Source organism: Oncorhynchus gorbuscha, unplaced genomic scaffold, assembly GCF_021184085.1.
Source record: "Oncorhynchus gorbuscha isolate QuinsamMale2020 ecotype Even-year unplaced genomic scaffold, OgorEven_v1.0 Un_scaffold_3353, whole genome shotgun sequence".
Lineage (NCBI taxonomy): Eukaryota > Metazoa > Chordata > Actinopteri > Salmoniformes > Salmonidae > Oncorhynchus > Oncorhynchus gorbuscha.
Genome location: NW_025747613.1, coordinates 40,001 through 50,605, shown reverse-complemented (window position 1 = coordinate 50,605; position 10,605 = coordinate 40,001). Strand labels below are relative to the sequence as shown.

General features: G+C 42.3%; 4 non-coding genes across 4 annotated transcripts; all 4 read left to right on the top strand.

Moving 5' to 3' along the window:
* The first annotated feature begins 2,198 nt into the window (after positions 1-2,198).
* Positions 2,199-2,270, top strand: trnaa-ugc. The gene has a single exon. It is a non-coding gene; the product is annotated as a tRNA-Ala (tRNA).
* Positions 2,271-2,638: 368 nt separating this feature from the next.
* trnat-cgu lies at positions 2,639-2,710 on the top strand. The gene has a single exon. It is a non-coding gene; the product is annotated as a tRNA-Thr (tRNA).
* Positions 2,711-9,062: 6,352 nt separating this feature from the next.
* trnaa-ugc lies at positions 9,063-9,134 on the top strand. The gene has a single exon. It is a non-coding gene; the product is annotated as a tRNA-Ala (tRNA).
* Positions 9,135-9,569: 435 nt separating this feature from the next.
* Positions 9,570-9,641, top strand: trnat-cgu. The gene has a single exon. It is a non-coding gene; the product is annotated as a tRNA-Thr (tRNA).
* Positions 9,642-10,605: the final 964 nt, after the last annotated feature.

Sequence of the window (10,605 nt, the reverse complement as noted above, 5' to 3'; positions counted from 1 at the left end):
TGCAGCCTTGTCTTAAAACCTACTGTCATGTAGCAATGACAAGCAACTTTAATGTAACACTGATGTCAAAATGTCAGATGAAAAAGCAAGACATTACTTACTTTCAGAGGAGCAGCGTAGCACACACCATTGAGGACCACAAACAAAGCTGTGGAAAGTTTCCTTGAAGCCAGAGCATAAAGAAAGAACAGTTACAAATGCTAAAAGCCGGGATTGAACCAGGGACCTTTAGATCTTCAGTCTAGCGCTCACCCAACTGAGCTATTTCGGAAAATAACTCAACTTCTTCTGTGGCACCCTTGACAATTCACATGCATGTGACTCACAATTTTGACACTCAAAATGTACATAATAGACAGTACAGGGATCGAACCCATGACCTTGGCGTTATTAGCACCACACGCTAACCAGTTGAGCTAACCGGCCATTTGATATTTTACTCAATTGTTAAAATGCACCGAGCCTCTGCAAGTGCTGGCACGTCAACAAACAAGTCCACCAACAGCATAGCCTGACAAGACTGGACCCTCTACGTTGGTTCTTGCGGAAATTCCAAACGGCTGGGGAATTAGCTCAAATACTTTGCATGCGTGAGGTAGTGGGGTCGATGCCCACATTCTCCAAAAGCACATTGTTTTACGGATCCAAGAAAACTCCAGTTCACACTTCATGCAGCCTTGTCTTACGACAACCTACCCTCATGTAAACAATGTCAAGAAACTGTCATGTAACAATGACAAGAAACTCTCATGTAACACTGATGTCACAATGTCAGATGAAAAAGAAAGACATTACTTACTTTCAGAGAGCAGTGTATCACACACTCTAACCAACTGAGCTAACCGGCCGCTGGCTACAGAGCACAATTGTTGAGATGCACCGAGCCTCTGCAAGTGCTGGAGCGCAAACTAACAAGTCAACCAACAGCATAGCCTGACAAGACTGGACACGCTTGGTTGCTCCTTGTGGCAATTCCAAACAGCTGGGGAATTTGATCAATTGGTATTGTGTTTGCTTAGCATGCTATAGCTAGTGGGATCGATGCCCGCATTCCCTAAAAACACATTTTTTTGTGGATCCAAGAAAGCTGCAGTTCACACTTCATGCAGCCTTGTCTTACGACAACCTACTGTCATGTAGCAATGACAAGCAACTTTAATGTAACACTGATGTCAAAATGTCAGATGAAAAAGCAAGACATTACTTACTTTCAGAGGAGCAGCGCAGCACACACCATTGAGGACCACAAACAAAGCTGTGGAAAGTTTCCTTGAAGCCAGAGCATAAAGAAAGAACAAATACAGATGCCAAAACCCGGGATTGAACCAGGGACCGTTAGCTTTTCAGTCTAACGCTCTCCCAACTGAGCAAGTCCAGCAATTCACTCAACATAATTCTGTGGCACCTATCAGCTACGGCCTGCGCCAACCCGAAGCGACCTGCAGTCTGTGGCCGCTTCTCCTGTTGTTCCCCTCTACAGACTAGAGGATTTCTGTTATTCCTGTTTGGACATTACCTGTGAAAGATTTCAGGATTAGTCGTTTTCTGTTAAGACTGGAATAAACTCTGTTTCTGTTAAGTTGCTTTTGGGTCCTCATTCACCTGCATAACAATTCCCCAACTTGTCTTTTGAGAGTATTCACTTGTTAAATTAGCTTTTGCTAATTTAGATGCCCATCTGTAAATAGCCCACCCAATCTACCTACCTCATCGCCATATTGTTTTTATTTACTTTCTGCACTTTTGCACACCAGTATTTCTACTTGCACATCATCATCTGCTCATCTATCACTCCAGTGTTCATTTGCTAAATTGTGACTACTTCAGTACTATGGCATATTTATTGCCTTTTTTTTAAATCCCTTCTATTTTGTTATTGACTGTGAGCTAGTTTGTTCCATGTGTAACTCGTGGCCAGAACCACTGGCTCCAGGTCATCTGTAAGTCTATGCTAGGTAAAGCTCCGCCTTATCAAGGCAATCACAGGCGGCCTAGTCCTCTCGCAGCAGTCCCTTCCAGCTGCAGTCAGAGCAGGAGATGTTCACCCCTCCATGTCCAGACTGCAAATGAATTGCATTGCTTTGCTTTACCTTGGCCAGGTCGCAGTTGTGTATGAGAACTTGTTCTTAACTGGCTTACCTGCAATAATAATGGAGAAATTTAAGAAAATAAGAAACAATTTTTTTCTTTCCCAGAAAGGGGGTGTAGCTCAGTGGTAGAGCACATGCTTTGCATGTGTGAGGTCCTGGGTTCAATCCCCAGCTTCTCCATTTTTTTTTGCAAAGACCCAACTTCTACTTTCCAGAATGTTGAAATTCTAAGCAGGAAACAGAGATGTGCTAAATAATTTGGTCTTTTAATCTGAAGTTCATGTTTTCGATCCCTGTCCGTACCTGTTTTAAGAATTGCTGCTATCATTTCATTGTAGTTTCAATGGAGTGGTGTATATATAAAGTACAGTGTATTGATATTGCGTTTTATCTGCAAATTAAATGGGATGGAAGCTCAGAGGGGAGTGCATGCTATATATGTATGAGGTCCTTTCTCCACTGAGTTTGTGTGCCAAATTCACATTTGCACAACTACTACTTTCCAGAATGTTGATATATATATATATATATATATTGCAGTATAGGGTGGCATGGTGGCCAAGTGGTAAGGCGTCGGTCTCGTAAACCGAAGACCATGGGTTCAAATCCCATCCGTGCCTTTATAGAAAACGCTTCAAATTCCATGGAAATTCACATTAATTGGAGGACTTTGTAGAAGAATCATGTTGTATCAATATTTGAACACAACTGTTATATTAAGGGGAAGTAGAGCCAGTTGGCCCCGAACAAGATGCCGTCTAGGCCTCAACTGTTTTTGAGTTATGGCCATTTATGTGGGATTAAAGGTCCAAAATGAAAATAGAGAAATTATTTTTCCACTTCACGTCAAAGTCAAGGAGCCTCCGGTGTCAATAAAAAAAGAACCAGCCATTTATCTATCGTCATTTAAGAGAAATCGTACAACGACAGATTGGTGATGTTCATGGATAGGTGTTTTTTTTCCAACGGTTACAGATTACAGATCACAGATCCAGTTGCAGAGTGTTCTTACGAATCTTTTTAAAGTGAGCTGCGGAGCTCTGCGAGATTTCTGTGATTTTCTATGATTTTCTGAAATAACACACACTCACTAAACCCTCCGTAAATAACTCAGTTCTTAACGTAAAGACTTAAAACTCAGAATTCTGTAAAAGCATATCCCAATCAGGATATGAGTTTATTTATAGCTTCCTGTGCCAACCGGAAGTGCCTTAAATGGTGTCACAGTGGCAGTTTCCAAGGGTTAAAAAGGTCAGATCTTTTCAAAACTTCATATGTGTGATTAAGCAACCCCCATGAACTGTAAATCAGTCATTTTTCCCATAAAATGTCAAGGGAAAACTAAATCACACAGACACACAACTTGTAAGGAGGGACGTATTGGGGTGTGTAGAGACTGACAGTGCCTGCAATAGTTAGCTTTGTACGAGCTAAAAAAGAACCGTCAGACCTAGAGTTCCGAAACTTTAGAAACCTGTTCTAGACCTCAGGTCGATAGTGCGTGGTGAGTTAGGTGGCTCTAGAAGGTTCTCGGACCGAGAAACAGCCTCGTACATTTGCAATGACTTCAATTCATTTTGACCATTACGAAAATGTCGACATTTAGAAAAGTCTCAGAGAAACAAGACTAGGTGCATTGAAACCGGCTCGGCCCATAGAGACAGACCCCAACGTTTCTGTCCGATAGCTCATTCAAGGACCCCATAGCAAGGCATGGAAAAAAGTGGATTTTCAGCACCAATTAGGGTTTTACTCGGGCACCGAAGGACCTATCGAGCCGCATCTCGGGATTCGGGGTCGCCTCACATAGGCCTTCACATAATGTCCGACCTGGACCCGCAGCTAGAACGTAACTATGTGTTTTACGTTTTTATTATGTTTTAAACTAAAGGCCCTGTGAATTAATGGGCCTGCTCTGACATATGTGATAGTTGGCTTCTAAATGAGTTGTAAAAAGTGGGTTTGGTGTCAATTGGTATCAGTTTGGTGTCAGAATGACATCTAATTGACTGATGGACACTGATTTGCTAGTTGACTTTTCTACATTAGCAATATGTTTAAACGGAGAGGGACCATCACCAAAATGGCATTCTGAAATCAACACCAAAAATGGCATCACCATAGTCTCCAGACTGTGCCGAGTTCAACGAGACGCCCCGCTTGACCGTAGCTCGCTCTGAGTGCAGTGACCTTGAAGAAAAGCAGAACCAAAATTAAGCCTGGCCCTCAATGTCATTTGCTTTTGGGTGACAGTGAGAGAACTGTTAGGGTGAGAAGCACAATTCGACCTCAGGTACGTTCCTAAGGTCCTCCCGATCCGTGCAAGCCTAACCTGGACTGTGTGGCATTAAACCTTAATAGTTAAAAGAAGGTGTTTACTTCAAAGAGTTTGCATTGACTTCTCGACCCATAGGAATACATTGCCTGCACCTCTAAATTCAACCTAAAGCCTATGTGGGTTATGAATGCCTTATGAACCTGTCTTCTATGACAGTCCATCAGACCACTATGAGGTCTACCTGTGTTGATTCTAAGCTTCCTGGACCAACCGGAAGTGGTTAAAATCACCCTAAAAGTGTTTATCCATACCCTGCCTGCAGTTTGATAGACATAGTGCATTCAACCCTGTGTAAATCAGTCAATTCTTAACGTAAGGACTTAAAACTCAGGATTCTGTAAAAGCATACCCCAATGAGGATATGTGTTGACTTACAGCTTCCTGTGCCAACCGGAAGTGCCATAATTGGTGTCTCTTGGGCTGTTTCGAGGGGTTAAAAAGTCAGATCTTTCCAAAACTTCATATATGTGATTAGGCAACCCCATGAACTGTAAATCAGTCATTTTCCCCGTAAAATTTCAAAGGAAAACTAAATCACACACACACACAGCTTGGAAGTAGGGACCCATTGGGCTGCGTAGAGACATACACTGCCTGCATTAATTAACCTTGTTGGAACTTTTAAAGAACCGTCGGACCTAGAGTTCCGAAACTTTAGAATCCTGTTCTAGACCTCCGGTCGATAGTGCGTGGTGAGTTACGGTGGCTCTAGACAGTTCTCGGACCGAGAAACAGCTTCATACATTTGCAATGACTTCTATTCATTTTTGCATCACGAAAATGGCGACATTTAGAAATGTCCCAGAGTCGCAAGACTAGGTGCATTGCGACCGTCTCGTCCCATATAGACAGACCCCAACGTTTCTGTCCGATAGCTCATTCAAGGACCCCGTAGCAAGTCATGGAAAAAAGTGGATTTTCAGCACCAATTAGGGTTTTGCTCGGACACCAAATGACCGATCGAGCCGAAACTTGGGATTCGGGGTCGCCTCAGCAAGGTCTACACGTAACATAAGAAATGGACCCGCAGCTAGAACATAACTACGTGTTTTATGGTTTTTTTATGGTTTGAACCGAGCCATTGAGATGAACCAGAATCACCGCCCAGCCATCCCGAGTTCATCGGGCCAGTCAATTTCACATTCCTGCAGGATTTTTATAGCATGACAAATTCGTGATGGTACCTGCCCATTGAACCATATTGCAAATGCACAGTGACTTTGCAAAAGTGAGAAAACATAAACAAATGGACATGATGAAATCAACACAACGAGTGATGGAAAGGTACAACTCTCACTGCTCGGCCATCCTGTGTTCATCAGGCCAGTCAATTTTGCATTTTTGAGCATGTCAAATTTCATATGGTAAATGCCCATTGAACCATATTGCAAATGCACGTGCACTTGCAATATGATTGTATAGTGAAAAAACATCACCAAATGGACATGATGAAATCAACACAACGAGTGATGGAACGGAACAACTATCACTGCCCGGCCATCCTGTGTTCCCATAGCGGGCATTAATATCAGAATGACCGGTAAATGCATTTACAACCATATTTTTATTTTTGGGTTACCAGGTGCCTATTTTCAATCACCAGTTGCACAACAATGCGTATCCATCAGAATATTTTAAACAGTCCATAAAGCACTCAGGACGGCCCCCATAGATAGAGGGCCGTAGTAGGGTTCTCCCATAGCGGGCATGGACAATAGGAGTCCTGGTAAATGCATTTACAACCATATTTTTATATTTGGGTTACTAGTTGCACGTGCATTTGCAATATGATTCTATAGTGAAAAAACATCACAAATGGACATGATGAAATAAACACAACGAGTGATGGAAAGGAACAACTATCTCTGCCAGGCCATCCTGTGTTCATCAGGCCAGTCAATTTTGCATTCCTGCAGGATTTTTATAGCATGACAAAATCGTGATGGTACATGCCCATTGAACCACATTGCAAATGCACAGTGACTTTGCAAAAGTGAGAAAACATAAACAAATGGACATGATGAAATCAACACAACGAGTGATGGAAAGGAACAACTATCACTGCCCGGCCATCCCGAGTTCATCAGGCCAGTCAATTTTGCATTTCTGCAGGATTATCGAGCTTGTCAAATTTCTTATGGCATTTGGCCCCCAAAAAAGTGACTTTTGACTTTGACTTTTGACTTCCGATGAAATCATATTGTAAATGGACAAATCATATTCCTTATGCACAAGTTAAACGTTTTTTTAAAATGATAATAAAATACAACTAAAGTATGTTGATACAGTTCTTATACGTGTGTAATTGACACAGAATTTGAAAGAATTTCAAAAAACGGTCCAGAAAGCACTTTATTAAGTGTGTGTGAAGTTTTTTACATAATTTTGACATTTTTGACTTTTGACTTTTGACTTCCTATGAAATCATATTGAAAATGGACAAAACATATTACTTATGCGCATGTAAAAAAAAATATATATATATGATAATAAAATTGGACAAAAGTATATTCATACAGTTCTTACACATGTGTAATTGACAAAAAATTGAAAGAATTTCGAAAAACGGTCCAGAAAGCACTTTTTTAAGGGGTGATAAGTTTTTGACAAAAAAATCATTTTTTCAAAATGTTGCTTTTGGACGTTGACTTGGGTTACATTTCCAATATGAAAAACCAAGGTGGAGCGGATTCGCCACCTGTTGGATTTTTAAAGTGTTACAACTTACATTTACATTTACATTTAAGTCATTTAGGACGCTCTTATCCAGATGACTTACAAATTGGTGCATTCACCCTATGACATCCAGTGGAACAGTCACTTTACAATAGTGCATCTAAAACTTAAGGGGGGGTGAGAGGGATTGCTTATCCTATCCTAGGTATTCCTTAAAGAGGTGGGGTTTCAGGCGTCTCCGGAAGGTGGTGATTGACTCCGCTGTCCTGGCGTCGTGAGGGAGTTTGTTCCACCATTGGGGGCCAGGGCATGAACAGTTTTGACTGGGCTGAGCGGGAGCTGTACTTCCTCAGTGGTAGGGAGGCGAGCAGGCCAGAGGTGGATGAACGCAGTGCCCTTGTTTGGGTGTAGGGCCTGATCAGAGCCTGGAGGTACTGAGGTGCCGTTCCCCTCACAGCTCCGTAGGCAAGCACCATGGTCTTGTAGCGGATGCGAACTTCAACTGGAAGCCAGTGGAGAGAACGGAGGAGCGGGGTGACGTGAGAGAACTTGGGAAGGTTGAACACCAGACGGGCTGCGGCGTTCTGGATGAGTTGAAGGGGTTTAATGGCACAGGCAGGGAGCCCAGCCAACAGCGAGTTGCAGTAATCCAGACGGGAGATGACAAGTGCCTGGATTAGGACCTGCGCCGCTTCCTGTGTGAGGCAGGGTCGTACTCTGCGGATGTTGTAGAGCATGAACCTACAGGAACGGGCCACCGCCTTGATGTTGGTTGAGAACGACAGGGTGTTGTCCAGGATCACGCCAAGGTTCTTGGCGCTCTGGGAGGAGGACACAATGGAGTTGTCAACCGTGATGGCGAGATCATGGAACGGGCAGTCCTTCCCCCGGGAGGAAGAGCAATACACTTTGCATGAATCAACGCCGAATTGGGTGGTATTGGACAATGTGTATATGGTTTGTCCGATGCCAATGACTTCCCATTCATTTTTGTCCAATACAGGGGGTATTCCCTTACCTACAGTATTCCCCAACTTGTCTTTTGAGAGTATTCACTTGTTAAATTAGCTTTTGCACAACTCCCACTTTGCACAATGTTGACATTCTAAGAATGAAATAGATGCGCAAAGCCATCTGTTTTTGTTAACTGAAGCACATGGGTTCAATCCCTGTTCGACGTTTATGGTAGATAGCTGATATTATGGAAATGTACTTTCATCACAACAGTGTAAAGAAAAGGTCAATTGTCTTGATATGGCCACTGCGACCTGGATGTTCTAGTTGGCTGGCCCTCGCTACATATTCGTCGCCAGAACCACTGGCTCCAGGTCATCTGTAAGTCTATACTAGGTAAAGCTCCACCTTATCAAGGCAATCACAGGCGGCCTAGTCCTTGCGCAGCAGTCCCTTCCAGCTGCAGTCAGAGCAGGAGATGCCCATCTGTAAATAGCCCACCCAATCTACCTACCTCATCGCCATATTGTTTTTATTTACTTTCTGCACTTTTGCACACCAGTATTTCTACTTGCACATCATCATCTGCTCATCTATCACTCCAGTGTTCATTTGCTAAATTGTGACTACTTCAGTACTATGGCATATTTATTGCCTTTTTTAAAATCCCTTCTATTTTGTTATTGACTGTGAGCTAGTTTGTTCCATGTGTAACTCGTCGCCAGAACCACTGGCTCCAGGTCATCTGTAAGTCTATGCTAGGTAAAGCTCCGCCTTATCAAGGCAATCACAGGCGGCCTAGTCCTCTCGCAGCAGTCCCTTCCAGCTGCAGTCAGAGCAGGAGATGTTCACCCCTCCACGTCCAGACTGCAAATGAATTGCACTGCTTTGCTTTACCTTGGCCAGGTCGCAGTTGTGTATGAGAACTTGTTCTTAACTGGCTTACCTGCAATAATAATGGAGAAATTTAAGAAAATTAGAAACAATTTTTTCTTTCCCAGAAAGGGGGTGTAGCTCAGTGGTAGAGCGCATGCTTTGCATGTATGAGGTCCTGGGTTCAATCCCCAGCTTCTCCATGTTTTTTTGCAAAGACCCACATTCTATTTTCCAATATGTTGAAATTCTAAGCAGGAAACAGAGATGTGCTAAATAATTTGGTTTTTTAATCTGAAGAACATGCTTTCAATCACTGTTAGTACATTTATAGAACAGAAGTGGCATGGTTGCCAACTTTTATGGCATCATTTTCAAAAACTGAAGTTCATGTTTTCGATCCCTGTCCATACCTGTTTTAAGAATTGCTGCTATCATTTCATTGTAGTTTCAATGGAGTGGTGTATATATAAAGTACAGTGTATTGATATTGCGTTTTATCTGCAAATTAAATGGGATGGAAGCTCAGAGTGTATGAGGTCCTTTCTCCACTGAGTTTGTGTGCCAAATTCACATTTGCACAACTACTACTTTCCAGAATGTTGATATATATATATATATATTTTGCAGTATAGGGTGGCATGGTGGCCAAGTGGTAAGGCGTCGGTCTCGTAAACCGAAGACCATGGGTTCAAATCCCATCCGTGCCTTTATAGAAAATGCTTCAAATTCCATGGAAATTTACATTAATTGGAGGACTTTGTAGAAGAATCATGTTGTATCAATATTTGAATACAACTCTTATATTAAGGGGAAGTAGAGCCAGTTTTCCCTGAACAAGATGGCGTCTAGGCCTCAACTGTTTTTGAGTTATGGCCATTTATCTGGGATTAAAGGTCCAAAATAAAAATAGAGAAATTATTTTTCCACTTCACGTCAAAGTCAAGGAGCCTCCGGTGTCAATAAAAAAAGAACCAGCCATTTATCTATCGTCATTTAAGAGAAATCATACAACGACAGATTGGTGATGTTCATGGATAGGTGTTTTTTTTTCAACGGTTACAGATCCAGTTGCAGGGTGTTCTTACGAATCTTTTTAAAGTGTGCTGCGGAGCTCTGCGAGATTTCTGTGATTTTCTATGATTTTCTGAAATAACACACACTCACTAAACCCTCCGTAAATAACTCAGTTCTTAACGTAAAGACTTAAAACTCAGAATTCTGTAAAGGCATACCCCAATCAGGATATGAGTTTATTTATAGCTTCCTGTGCCAACCGGAAGTGCCTTAAATGGTGTCACAGTGGCAGTTTCCAAGGGTTAAAAAGGTCAGATCTTTTCAAAACTTCATATGTGTGATTAAGCAACCCCCATAAACTGTAAGTCAGTCATTTCTCCCAACAGATGTCAAAGAAAAGCTCTCTCTCACACACACACACACACACACAGAAACACACACACAGCAAGGATGGAGTGACAAAGTGCGGTGCTTAAAGACACACAAAGCCTACAATGGCATTTACATATTCTCTAGGCCGTGCCGAGTTCAACAAGATGCCCCGCTTGACCGTAGCTCGCTCGGTCTAAGCACAGCGACCATTAGAAAAGTAGGCCCAAAATGAAGGCTGGCCCTCAATGTCATTTGCTTTTGGGTGACAGTGAGAGAACCGTTAAG